Below are 14,386 nucleotides of genomic sequence, written 5' to 3' on the forward strand. Positions count from 1 at the left end.
AAAAATGGTTCTGCCTGCCTGTATTGGTTCACTATCTTAACTGAGAATTTGCAGTGTGCTTATAATAAACACACAGAAAGGACAGCACAATGAAAGCTTGAAAAGGAGACAAAATTGGGATAAAATACATAATTTAGATCATGGTACCAACTTAGGGCCAAGGTTACCTTTCAGCTGGCTGGTTAATTTGTATTATCTCATGTACTCTGTAATCATTTTTTCCTATGCATTTTAAATAGATATATTGTATTTTGTTGATAAATGGTAGAGTGCAACACCAGTGCTGTGGGAAAACCTTTTATAAACACATTTGAACAACAACAACTTTGCAAGTACATTTAGGATACTTTATCAGTAAATTTCATTGACAAAAATAGGCACTTGCAACACCCCAATACTTACACCAGTAAACAATGCTTGGTCCATGCTCACTGTACATTGCTAAAGGCTCAGTTATATCCACTGTGTGCCATAATAATTTGCACTGATAGGTTTTAATATGTAGAAATACAACTTTTTTAACCTGTTAGCACCATTTCAGAAGACCAGCATGTGGAGCAGCAAGCTTTGGATGCAGGTGCCAAAGCCTCCTTCTTCCTCTTCTGGACATGTTTTCTTTTGCCATTCCAAACCATACCTTCCACAACACTGGACCTTGTAGTGCATGGTGGATAACTATGATGAGGATGAGGCCTTGGCAGCTTCCTTGAAGGCAGAACAATTGGTAACTTTTTTCAGGGAGCTCCCAGCTGGAGACCACAACCTTACCACCATCCTTGAACCCAGAGGGTGAGGTTCCTTCCGTACTTCCATCTCCGCAGCAATGTAGAATTCAAACGTTGCAAAAGAAGGTAAGAGTCCTTGAACAAACCTGCCAGCTACTTCAGATGGTATAGGAGGACTCAACACATTGCAGGTCTTGTCAGCCCACATAAGGCTTCTGATGGTTTTAATTTCCTGCTGAGACAGCATCTTCTTATAGCTACTGTAATAAGGACTTGCTTGGAGCTGTCCAAGGTCCTGTTTATGTCTGTTCTCTTCATAACATAGCTTTTGACTGAATTGTTCTTGCATTTCTACCTGCACTGATGTGGTCCAAAGGAAAGTAGAGTAATACAATTGGTACCTGCTTGGCTGCAGGATTTGCCAGAAGGAGGTGTACAAGCTGCCATCCAACTGTCTTAGGGACTCCACTCCAGATCTGTGTAGGGTTTACTCCTTAACCTTTTATTCCACTGAGGTTATCCTGCAAGGCAATGGGGGTTTAGGACCAGAGTTTTCCTTCTCCTAGATGGACTACCTTCCCAGGCCGAAAACCCCCCACATGCTCTCCACTTCCCTTTACAGCACATGAAGTGAATGCCTTCTTGACCATTGGACCTACTATTGGTCTTATTTGCTCAGTCTGCCGAAGGCTGTCTTCACATACACGGGAAGTCTCTAACTCACCGAGGGCATGAGACCCATCATCGAATGCCCTGTAAAGCTCCAGCACATGAAGAACTCAGTGCACCTTACTGGGTTACCTAAAGAAAGACATTGTTCAAAGTGAGAATTGAATGCACAGCCTCAGTACTGCACCATTCTATATCATAAGTAGTACAAGTATTACATCACTGGAGTTCCTTTTTAAAGTCTTCCCGTGACTACAAATTGCCCTATTTTCATGCATATTTTTTGCCACTTCCCAGCCATATCAGTTTCCTGATGACAAACCAGGCCAGCTTTTAGATGCTGTTAGACCAGGCATAGGCAAACTCAGCCCTCCAGATGTTTTGGAACTACAACTCCCACCATCCCTGCCCACTGGTCCTGTTAGCTAGGAATGATGGGAGTTGTAGTCCCAAAACATCTGGAGGGCCGAGTTTGCCTATTCCTGTGTTAGACTATAACTCCCATCATCAGTGCTTTGCTGTAATTCAAAACATTTGAAGCATCTTGAATGTGGAAAGCTGGTCCAAATAATCCTCAACTCAGTAATTTTGGAAATATAAGTTATCATTTATGTTGAGATAATGGAAAGAGAAGAGTGGAGTGGAGACTATATGACTCCAACTCCCATTTTGACTTAGCCAGTATAGAAATAAAATGCATTATTTCAACTATAAAGCAGCAATGGATTTTAGTGATATTAAAAATAGTTCTTTGCTTAGCATAATGCATTTTTAAAACACTAATGATTCATAATGGTGTTAAAAACTCATCAAATTTATTAGACCTTAATATATATATATATATATATATATATATATATATATATATATAAGGCTGGGCTAAACAGTTACCTTTATTCTACTTCTATATGCTTCATAATGGTAGGCGAATGATATACTACTTAGGCAATCCAGCAATTGCAGGTTAAGATAATTTGGAGGGTACATTGAGAGGGAGAATTTCCCTCTTAAAGGTCCTAAATCTGTTCTTCCTTTCATCTGACTGCTTCAGCTGTCTATCATCATTCTGAGTTTATGTTCTCCTCAGTTTCCCTGGGATATAAAACTCCCCCTTCCCCTTGCAGATTCCTTCCCTGTCACAACGTCCCTTTTCTGAAGATGAAGATGAAGCAGAAAAGAGGGAGGGGAAAGTTCATGACAAAACTCTTCCACCATAGCTTAGCAGTGTGCATTTTTTAATTGACTAATAGTTACGCCAGTTTTCTTCCACTATGCTGGTCTGTAGAGAGAACGGTGTAAGCTCCCGTGTTCCTAATGTAATGTATTGTGCATTATAAAAGAGGTTTATAAAATTTCCTATATTCTACAAAGCTACAGTTTCAGTGCACTCTAAAGGCAAAGATACCATCCAGTTTCTTCCATTTATAGAAGCTTCACATAAAAATGAATGGCATCAGCCTGCTGTGAGTTCCTATGCAGTCAGTCTGTACCAAGAGGATGACCATGTTGACCTCATTTGCCAGTTCACCCTCAAGCACTAGGAAAAGGTACTACCCTGCTGCTTGGAGAATAGCTTAGTAAGTCCTGCCCTCCTCCCTCCAGCCCTCACCCCTGTCGTTCTGCAGTACATGCCGGAGTTTGAACCTGAAGCACTTTTTTTGCCTGAAGAGTATAAGCAGTGGGAGTGCTTTGGTTTGGAAAATTATGTTTTGTTAGAGTTTATGGAGCACTGGTTGGTTTTGTGGGCTGCTGAACATTTCTTGTTGTAAGGAACGTAAACTTTTGCTGAACTCCTGGTGTGTGCTGGCTGCACAGCAAGTACATTAGTCTATCGGTTACGAAAGCAGTGGAGCCGATGTAACAGCAAAATGAAATATCAAGGCAGCTGTGCAGTTGTTCAGTAAAATACATTTCCTTTCCCTCCATGGCTACATTTCTTTTTATTTCAGGGGTCTGTTGCCCACCCCCATGTGGTGGGTCATCCCCTGTAAACAATAGGCAGCAGCAGCTTTGTAAACAATGCATCTTGCCAGCCATGACTGTTGCTTGTACAGTACTTCATCTGTTAATGTCAGCAGCTGAGAAACTGGACACTTTTTGAAAGCCTTGACAATAAGAATAAGGTGTTCTCCTCCAATGCATGCTTTGACATAATAGCATCTAATTAAAAAATAATCATAGAGAATAAAATATCCTATTTAAAGGCTTCTTATCAGATACCCTGATGTTTTTTTTCTGTTGTTCATTAATCAGCCACTGTGATCTTGGTTGTTTTATTTTTGGCCTATGTTTTGAGCTAAAGGATTTTAACCGTTGTTTAATGCTGCTGCCTTTTATTAATTGTTGATTTGCTGATGCTTTAATAACATTGTGAGCTGCCTTGGTTGAGCTATGTCCTAAATGTGACATAGAAAGTAATCGTGTGTGTGTCTGTGTGTGTGTGTGTGTGTGTGTGTGTGTGTGATGTTGCCTCTTTGATCAGTCTAATCCTTCCCAAAACTGATTTTCCTAGAAATATCTATTGGGATTTTGTTACATGAATTTACAGTGGATTGTTACACCCTACATTTCAGGGTATTAGAGCTACTAGCAGTTTCATGTGCTTGTTGGTTGCAAATTCTAAGGGGGGGGGGAGCACAGCTTTGAAATCAGTGGTTCAAATCAATGTAGTTATCAATAATAATAATAATAATAATAATAATAATAATAATAATAATTTATTATTTATACCCCACCCATCTGGCTGGGCTTCCCCAGCCACTCTGGGCGGCTTCCAAAAAAAATATTAAAATACTGTAATACATCAAACATTAAAAGCTTCCCTAAACAAAGGCTCAGCTCACCATCTTGATTCATAACAGCATCCAACTATATCCAAACATAGCCCGAAAACCTGCTCCTTGATGTCAGGAAGCAGCATGCAAACTTTGTTTAAGATAACATAAGAGGTGTCCAAATGCATAGCAAATGTCAGCCTCGATAGCTCAGCTGGTTAAAGTTTGGTGCTAATAATGCCAAGCTTGCAGGATCGATCCCTGTATTGGACAGCTGCATATTCCTGCATTGCAGGGATTTGCACTAGATGAGTCCCTTCCAACTCTACAATTCTATGATTCTATGAACAGACAAATGACTTTAAGACACTGCCTTACCCCTTATACACTCAGTATATTACTGCTGTCTGCAGCAATGTTTTTCCTGCAAGTTCCAATTATTTCAGAAGTCTATTTTGCAGTAACTTGGAGCAGTGCTTTTTGTGTGGTGGCCACTGTTGTGTGGAATAGCATTCCCACTGAGATGTGTGCGCTACCCACACTTTCTGGCAACAACTGATGACATTTTTGTTCCAGCAGGCTTTCACAGCTGGGCAGATGGGCCTTTACTATGAATGCCTATTTTGTATGGTTTTCGTTTTATTTTAAATGCAAGACAATTAACGATGATAATTATAACTTTCCAAAATAAATAACAGATTGGTCCCCTTGAAGCTGAAAGAGTACATACCAAACTCAAGGCTATGGGGATTGATTATACACATATTCTGCACATTTCAATGCCTTGTACATCAAGTTATTAGGGTAAAGGTTAGGTACAAAACAGCAGCAGAGTGTATTGATTCTTTTTCCAGTCATCAGAGGAATACATCAGGTTTCCTTGCTGGCTCATCTTCCCTTTAGTCTATTTTTTGTTCAGCATTGTTAATTTCCTAGAGTTGTTACCTCTTCTCCAGAATTTCAAGGAAGACCATTACCAGCTACTTCAGTCAAATCACATGGGTGAGATGCTTCCAGTGTTATAAGTGAGGGAAAAGGCTCAGTTATTTCTGGTCCAGTTTAGAATGGCTAAGGCACAAATTGCAACTTTGATTTCAAAGTCAGAATTCAGCAGAGCTAATGGAGATACAAACTTATTTGTTCTGTGTCTCTTGTTACAATTGAAGCAGGATTGAAAAATCACACGTATTCAGTGCTTGCACCAGGCGTTTTACTGCCCAAAGCACAACCCAAGTGACCCACCCCCTGAACTTAAGCCAGCATTTTACAAAGTCCTGTTGCACTCATGGTGCTACTTAAAGGAAGTTGCTCCCCACTCCAGTCCATGGCAGAACTGCCCCTGTATTTCTTTGAACACTGTGAGATCAGTACCTCTTGTCTCTCTTAGGAGAAACAGCATTAGTACTAGGCAGGAATTCGGCACATAACCCTAAATCAATTATGTAAGTGCCTTGTCAGAAACATAGTATAATGAAGAAGGTCTGGGCACATTTGCTGAATGTTTGTTTTTAAAAAGGAAACTAGGCTAACTAACAACTGAGTTTTTAAAAAGACACCTGGAGCATAGGCACAAGGCAAATCAAGGGACAAAATATCTGCTCTGACTGGTGGTATGCATCTCTCTCATTTTCTCTGAAGAGGTACATGAAACAGACTTACAAGGAGAAGCATGGGGAGCCATGTCTATACACCCTCTGAATTACCGTAACTAATTCTCTGAGAACACACATAGCAGTGTTCCATTACATGATTTTTGAATGACAAAAAGGAAATTGTACTAGGAATAAACATTATACAGGAGATGATCTACTGGTCCACTATTATAAGATGATGGCTGAAAGAAGTATAAAATGCTGGCATCATTCTCTTTTTTAAAAATATGCTAAACAGTTTCTTCTCAGAAGACTTAAATAATCAATATTTAATTACACACACTATAGCTTATGCAACAAAGGCTATTCCTGTTATACATACATACCTATCCACCTCTGCTGTCACCCTGCCAGTCCCTTAATTCTTCCAATTCATTCCACTCTTCTCTCTCCTTAGACACATCTTAATTTAATTATTGCAGATGATGTAATGTTTTTTGAAGCATAACTTTTCATCACTGTGGGACAAGCATTTGATAGAGTCTGAATTTCTCATGTCGTCCATCAGCCCCTGATAGCTTATCATTAAGTTTCTTTGTAAGGACAAGGAACCCTTTTCAGGCAAATGACTTTGGTCCTCTTCATACTTCATACTTTACATTTTAAAAGGGATACCCTTTATTGTTCAGACCATATATGTAATATGCAAACCTTATAAACATGTGCCTTAAAACAGGTGACCAGAATTCCCAGTCAGCTGTAGCTCCCTGCGGCATGCAACTGGGCTTCTTTTTCTGACATACCTTTGCCATGTGGTGAATGGTAGCTCCTTGAGTATGATGGCTACATACAAGAGTAGATTCCAGGGGAATTGAAGTAGACATGATGGACAATGTCTAGATAGGATCATAGGAGTCTGACACTTAAAAATGGACGACCCACTTCAGAAGTTATCTGATTCTTTACTTGCATGTATCCCTAGGGTCAGTCATGTGGAGCTCCTTGAGAATGCTTGAACTGCCTTTGAGTTCTGTGAGGCACTGAAGTGTGGCACCAATATCACTCTCTGGTATAGCATCAATATTTCTGGAGTTGGGATAGAGACAAAAAATTACCCATTCTGAGTATCCTCTGAATTAAGTCAGTGCCCAGACCCAGAAACTTAATCATAGGCACCATGGAACAGAGATGGTACTGGAAAGATGAGGGAAAGCTCAGGAGAATGCAAATTGGCATGTTCAAATGCAATTCAAGAAGGTCAGAGGAGTCAGACAATATAAGGGCAGGAGGGAATCAAATGAACTGGTTGAGTGGAAGGCTGAAAGGGACCCTGGGAGAATGCAGCAAGGAAACAAAAGAGCCTTGCTGGATCAGGGCAAAAGGCCTATCTATCCAGCATCCTCTTCTCACAATGGCCAACCAAAAGCAGAGGCAGAGGCAGTTTTAGGGCAGCGCAACCAGTTTGGCTGCACTCGGTACTGTGATGCAGCAGGCACCACAACAATGCTGTAGAACGGTGCATAAGAGGTGGGGGGAATTTTAGCATCGGGAAGGGCATTGTTGAAATTTGTTAGCCATTAAATTTTAATTATTGTAGCCCACCTGGGGGCTTGAGGGTTAACATCAGACAATATATTATTGAATAATAACTAATACTAATTCACTGAGCTAGCCACTATGACCACAAGGTCTTGTTCCAAATAAGTCGCCACCAGTTCAAATCCCATTAGCTGTATATGGGTAAACCCCTGCTCAGTGCTATGTCCAGTTCTGTCAAGTGCTAGTCCAGTTCTGTCAAGTGATGGCAGGGGGCCAGGCTGGGGTCCAGTGGATCCTCCTCTCCTCTGGAATGACCATTTTGGGGTCTTTCTGTGGGCTACTGTTCACACTCTGTGGGCAGAGGCTAGTGAAGTTCTTTCCCCATCCAGCATATGCATATCTTACCCAGCATAGTGAATCAGGGGTTGCAGATCTAGTGACTAAGTCCTCATTATAACAGTAAAAGACCTATACGGCTATCATTTTAAAAAGGAAAAGAAATTGGCAATAATACTCCAGAAAATTGTTTGCTTAGAACACAACAACAAACTAATAACTTTATATTATTCTACATTATAAATATGGAATGTATTTGAAAATCAATATGTTTTGGCATACTGTAAAAAAATAAATAAAATTTTATATTTCAAAGCATCCACCCTCTTAAGACTGTGAGGATACTAGAGGTTTCAATGTGTTTCTATTCAAAGCAGCTCTTTGAATGAATATGAGTACAGTGGTACCTCAGGTTAAGAACTTAATTCGTTCTGGAGGTCTGTTCTTAACCTGAGGTACGACTTTAGCTAATGGAGCCTCCCACTGCCGCTGCACCACTGGAGCACGATTTCTGTTCTCATCCTGAAGCCAAGTTCTTAACCCAAGGTACTATTTCTGGGTTAGCGGAGTCTGTAACCTGAAGCATCTGTAACCTGAAACGTCTGTAACCCCAGAGGTACCACAGTAGAAACCGTTTTCGGGGGGGGGGGGTGATACAATGTACCAACAACTTGAAGTGCTAATTGCCTCTTTGCAAAGTTTGTCATTTCCCTCCCTAGTTTGCTTTTGTTTCTAAAGAAAACCTGAGTGATACTTGCCTGTTTGCTTTGGATTTGGGAGATCTTGCAAGCGATGAGAAATGGCAGATGGGAAGCTAACTCTGAGTGGTTTAAGAAGCAATAAAACAATTGATTGGTATGCCTAATATTTACAAGACAGGTCTGAAGGAATTGTTTTTGAAGAAATATGTGCCACAAAAAGGAGAATAATTCAAGATTCCTCTTGTCTCTAATGTGTTTTCAGTGATTTATTCCTAGTAGATACATAAGTTTCTGAGTGCATAGCATTATGTGAATCCATACATCTATCAGAAATTCTTTTATACACATCTGAGGAATAAGTATGCATAATTTATGCAGATGTAAACATATTTCACATGAATTGCATTATATCTGACTATTAATACAGCTTGCCTAGTTTATCACAACAAATGCTCTTTACCTGTTCTTCCTAAAACTTGGTATTATAAATTATGATGCGCCATATGCACTCCACTATCAAAGATTAAAATTACCAAGGGAGTCAGCAAGGAGTTCAATGATAATTACGTTTTTCTCCCATCATTGCCTTTCTTGGTTGGATGCTTTTTCATAACGAGGGATAGTATTATTCACTGTTCCTTGCTGTGGTTCCATATATCAGACTGAACACATAATATACCTTTCTCTCCATGAACTTGCCTGAGATTTCGACGAATGTGGTGTGTGGCTTTTTAATTTTTCTGCCAACGCCAGAAAAAAGAAAAAAAAAAGCCCAGCACTTTTCAGATTCACTTTAGCAATTGTTTGGCATCCTTACCTTCGTCATTTAAAAGATTTATAAGTTACAATCTAGCAGTATATTTCAATAGAAGAAAAGAATAAAGTCTCCCAACATTCGTGCAATGGAAATAAATATTTTGAAAGCTAATTACTATGTATGTAACAAGTTAATTATTTCAAGCTAACAGAAAGCTGAGATAGCAAAGAGCAGTTATAAGGAGTATTCAAATCTTCCTTTTAAAAAGGGTGAGTAACTGATGTGTCAGCCAGCAGGCTGCTAGATGAAAGGAATAATAGCAGTAAGTATGCACTTGGAATACATATGATAAAGACAATGGTCATGATTGTTTTTTCTCCCACCTGTACCACTTAAATCCAATTACTTGAGTATCTGGCTATGCATTAATCTCAGAACGCAAAACTAATATAGCAATTTAGTCCTCCACACTTGCCACCCTACCTCTGTAGAGAGTAATTGTTGTGTTTGTCTCTGACATTAGGTAATAGAAAATAGGTAAAAACAATGACTTCTCTTGGTATAATATGCATACTATTGGATTGCTTCAAATCCTTGAACAATGGAACTGGATAAAGAACAGATTATACATCAAGTGGTGGACAGAGCTAGGTAGACAAAACTATCTGAAGTCATGGCAGAAGCACAGAACATGACCCCATAATTTATTGATCTAATTTTAAAGTAGTTTACTAAAGAGAGCATACTATGTCTCAAAGGAATTATATGTAAATGGCTGGTTCGATTTGGAGGCGCTAAGAGAAATCAGACCTTGACTACTTTTCCATAAGAGGCAGACTGGATGTGTTAGAATATACATGAGTAAGAATGACTATCTGCCTTTAAAGCCAACTGACTTTAACGGACTTGTAATGGGAAAACATGCCTTCTTGCTACTATAGGTGATATTTCAGACTCTTCCACTCTGTCCCTAGCAAGAAGCTATTTTGGCTTCAGCACTAAGGACAACAGGAATATATCTTAAGGGAAAACTAAAAACAATTAAAAACCATTCTCAACACTACCTGAGGCACACTTTACAATATGGTCACATTAAGCAGCTATATACTTTACTAGAAAACTGGCCCACCTATCTGCCTGCCTTCCAAAATCTGATGTCCTCCACACATTTGGGGTTGCAGTTCTCATCAATCCCAGCCAGCATGACCAATGGTCTATTCCAACCAGGACTGGCAGTAAGCTCTAAAGCAGAGTTGTGTTCCAAGCCTTAATACCTAAGATGCCAAGGACTGAACCTGGACCTTCCTGCATGCGAAACATGAGCTCTACAACTTAACTGCAGGGCTTCATGTATCATGGCGACAGAACAGAGTGGCAGCAGCATCAATCACTACTGCCAGTCTGTTTTATTGATTCCATCCTACAATCTAATGCTTCAATGTTGGAAGAGCCTCGTGTAGAGTGTCATGAAGGACTGTTTCACCATGGATAGGTCTGATCTCTTGAAAAATAGGTCTGCTAACTTGGGCAAACGTCCTGCTGGCCAAAGCTGCTGTCTCGGCCTCCAGCAGTAAGTGCAGGGGCAGAAAATCTACCAAAGGTTACCAAATGGCAAACCTTATATATCAAAGGGAGTGCATCCTCATCAAGAACTGGCTGAAACTCCATACCAGGAGATCTCCCATTCCACCCAACAGGGGCACCAACTAAGTGGGGCCCTGGGTGCCTGAGCAACCACAAATTGTAAATGAAGGGGTCAGGGGGCCCTCAAGATTCTACTCACACATGCTATGGGACGTGCTGACATCACTCATGCATGCTGCAGTGACATCAGTATGCCCCAGGCATCTGCTGCCGTGGGGCCAAGGCAACACACCTATCACCCAAAACACCTCTGTTTTCTTGGAATTAAGCTTCAGTTTCTTAGTCCTTATCCAGCCAATTATGTCCTCCAGAATCAGATGAAAAGGAAATGCAGAACTGCATGTCATCCACGTACTGATGACAATCATGCCTGAAGCGTAGGACGAGGTGGAACCTAGTCCCCATTCCACATATTGAAGCTGACTAGACTGGCAGTTGAATCTTTTTCCCACAGTGGTGATAGGATAGCACCCTGCACTGCATCGTAGGCAGAAATATAGTTTAGGGGCCAAGAGCTCTTCCCTTCAACAGAAGTCAATGGTAGGCAATGGGCCTTAGGGGCAACAGCTAGGGGTTGCAACTGCTGCCTCCAAGCTTCTGCCACCCTAGACAGTCACCTAACATTGGCTAATGGTACAGATGGCCCTGATAACAATCTAGCCCAAATATCCAGATGATCGCTATGTAGATCAAGGATGGGGGATGGAGAATGTGTGGCCCTCCAGCTGATGTTGGACTCCAAGTCCCATCATCCCTGACCATTGGGCATGCTGTCCTATATCATCTGAAAGGCCATAGGTTCCCTGTATCTGATGTAGATGTTAAATAACATGTAATCCTGTGCTGACTTCCCTGGTTGTAATGAACCACCAAAGTCTCAGGCAATCGTATTTCCTATATCTCAGAGGACAAGGACTGAGCCTCAAATCTTCTGTATTAAAAAGAGTTGACTGTCACTGAGCATGGCACCTCTGGAAATCTGCTTAATAGCAATTAGGAAATTCCTTACAATGATGCCATTTTAATGCCATTTTGAGCAGGAAAAAAGAGCCCAAGCAGCGTGTTTTAAATGATATCAGAGCAGATGAACATACATCAGCTGTGCTCTGGAGCTGCCCCAAATTAGCACTGGCATATGGCAGACAAAAAAATATATAACTGAGTCAGTTCTGTGTGTGTGTGAGAGAGAGAGAGAGAGAGAGAGAGAGAGAGAGAGAGAGAGAGAGAATTCTGCCCTGAGACTACAACCGAGTTGGCAACTTAGAAAACTAATGTAAAATAAATGTAAGAGAAATAAATGTGAGAGATGGAGAACATTGCTTTTTAAAAATGTAGTTTAAGTTATTAAAAGATCAAAGTCATAATAAGTAAGAATAGCACTGGGATTATTTAACACATACTAGTTTTACATCTGTTCTATTTCTGGTCCTCCAAATCTGCTGCGTGGAATGTGTTGAAGTGATCATAATTAGGAATCATTCTCTGCAAGCTATGAGGAAATGCTGTATTTCAATTCCAATTTTTCATTATCTTGTACTTGTGATAGCATAAGACCATCAGACTCCAAGATGCTATGATAATGCTTTAGCTTAGTAATTTGTTCGATTTTACTCACTGCTCTTTAATTTTCCTTAACATTATAATCCCCAAGTCAATTTCCTTTGTAATACAGTATAGATGTTATGCAACAATGATGATCGCTATAGGAAATCATAGGCTGCTTCTGTGCAAAGAGACACATCTCTTCAAGTTTCTGAATTTATCAATTTAGAGGGTGGTGATCGAATGGAATAGACAGCTGTGATTGTTTGGGAGGAATCTATGCTCATAATGAAGAATGGAAGACTATTTGTTTCATTATTTTTCTATGGGAACTTTTGTTTATGGGGAAAACAAAGCCATTGGGACTTTCAGTTTAATGATTAGGCAGTTCTTTTTTAAAAAAATGAATAGAAATATAGTCCCCCCCCCCCTGCCCCCGTTAGAGGCTCTGGAAGCTCAGAAGGAGGAATGGGGCCTGTCTGGAGCACTTTACAAACAGCAAAAAGGCTTTGAAGTCATTATGAGTTCCCAAGGACGCAGCAGCCAACTAGCTGTCAGCCACTTGGTAACTCTGCACAAGGGATTTTGAGATGTGGGGAGGGGCTGCCCATGTGTCAATCGCGTGATGCCATAATGGCATCACGTGAGTGACAAATGGGCAACCCCACCCAGCTGCCACATACGACCCATGAAGTCAGTCCTGATAAGGATCTGGCCCATGGAGCCAAAAAGGTTCCCCACCCCTGGAATAGAGCTTTCTGAAAGAATAGTAGGAACCAGAAGCCTTATTCTATGTGCAATTAACCACAAGGCACCTTTGCCCAATGGTGCTGTGGCCCCCAGATTGCAGCAAAATACTGGGTAAGGCTTTGCCCAGTATCTTGCCCATGCAATGGGCTCATGGGAAAAAGCTACCCCATGATCCCTTGCAAAGAAGAGGGGAAAGCCTAAGTAAGACTGTTTACCCTGGAGCTCTGGGCCATTTCACCCCATGAGCTTCCAGCCTGCCCTCAGGTTAGCGCCTTCACTGATTTAATTTGGGGTCAGTGGTTGACAGGTCTGGAAAGGAATTCTTTCTCTCTACCTGGTTGGGTTTGTGTTTCACCTTTCCCTCAGTGAAATTATGGCCTTCCGTTTTTAGGCAGAAGAACATTGCTGGTTGAGGGAGTCAATGGCATTGGAAAGGATCAACATAGTATAACCTACAGGGACCTGAGGGGAGGATTGGCCATGGCACTCCCAAGCTCGGGTTGGGGGCATCTGCCTGGAATCTGCACCCTGGTCAACCAGTGAGACCTTGCTTGCTTGGCTTGCACCACGGCAAGGTTCAACACTGGCCAACTCCCACGGAACGGATTTGGAGAGGTCCAAACCAGGCAGACCCATCCCATCAACATGTGGTTCGTGGAATGATGAATTGATCCTGGCCCCAACGTCATGTCAACCCTTACTCTTCCTGCTGCTGTCAATTAAGATTTGGCCTGATTTTCTCCTATCACTGTTGTATGGTTTGGGTATTTTGCTGCTCTCATGGGTCACATAATGCACCTGCCTGGGCAATGTGTATTTCACACGGGTGTTGAACAGGGTATATAATAATAATAATAATAATAATAATAATAATAATTTTTATTTATACCCTACCCTTCCTGGGCAGAGCTGAGCCCAGGGTGGCCAACACCAACAAAATCACAGTAAAAACACAAGGGGGGGAACCAAATTAAAATACAGGTTAAAATGCAATTTAAAATGCAGCCTCATTTTAAAAGTAGCCGATAGATCAAGACCATAAGGGGAGGGAAACATAAGGGTCAGACTGAGTCCAAACCAAAGGCCAGGCAGAACAGCTCCGTCTTGCAGGCCCTGCGGAAAGATGTCAAGTCCCGTAGGGCCCTAGTCTCTTGTGACAGAGCGTTCCACCAGATCAGGGCCAGTACTGAAAAGGCCCTGGCCCTAGTTGAGACCAATCTAACCACCTTGTGACCTGGGACCTCCAAAATGTTGTCATTTGTGGACCTTAAGGTTCTCCGCAGGGCATACCAGGAGAGGCTTCTAACAGAGAACTCAAGGATTAGCCACACCCTCCCCCCAAAGAAAGAATAGTGTT

The 14,386-nt window shown here is 41.2% G+C and overlaps 1 long non-coding RNA gene across 1 annotated transcript in view; it reads right to left on the reverse strand.

Moving 5' to 3' along the window:
* Positions 1–382: 382 nt before the first annotated feature.
* The window catches only part of LOC308477912, a 127,770-nt gene continuing 113,766 nt past the window's right edge, over positions 383–14,386 (reverse strand). Inside the window, exons 4-5 of the long non-coding RNA XR_013986737.1 lie at positions 1,450–1,526; positions 383–1,246 (exon numbers count right to left, since the gene is read on the reverse strand). This is a non-coding gene — a long non-coding RNA (uncharacterized lncRNA). The remainder of the gene's footprint in view (positions 1,247–1,449; positions 1,527–14,386) is intronic.

Source organism: Podarcis pityusensis (genome assembly GCF_964106645.2).
Source record: "Podarcis pityusensis genome assembly, chromosome: 5".
Lineage (NCBI taxonomy): Eukaryota > Metazoa > Chordata > Lepidosauria > Squamata > Lacertidae > Podarcis > Podarcis pityusensis.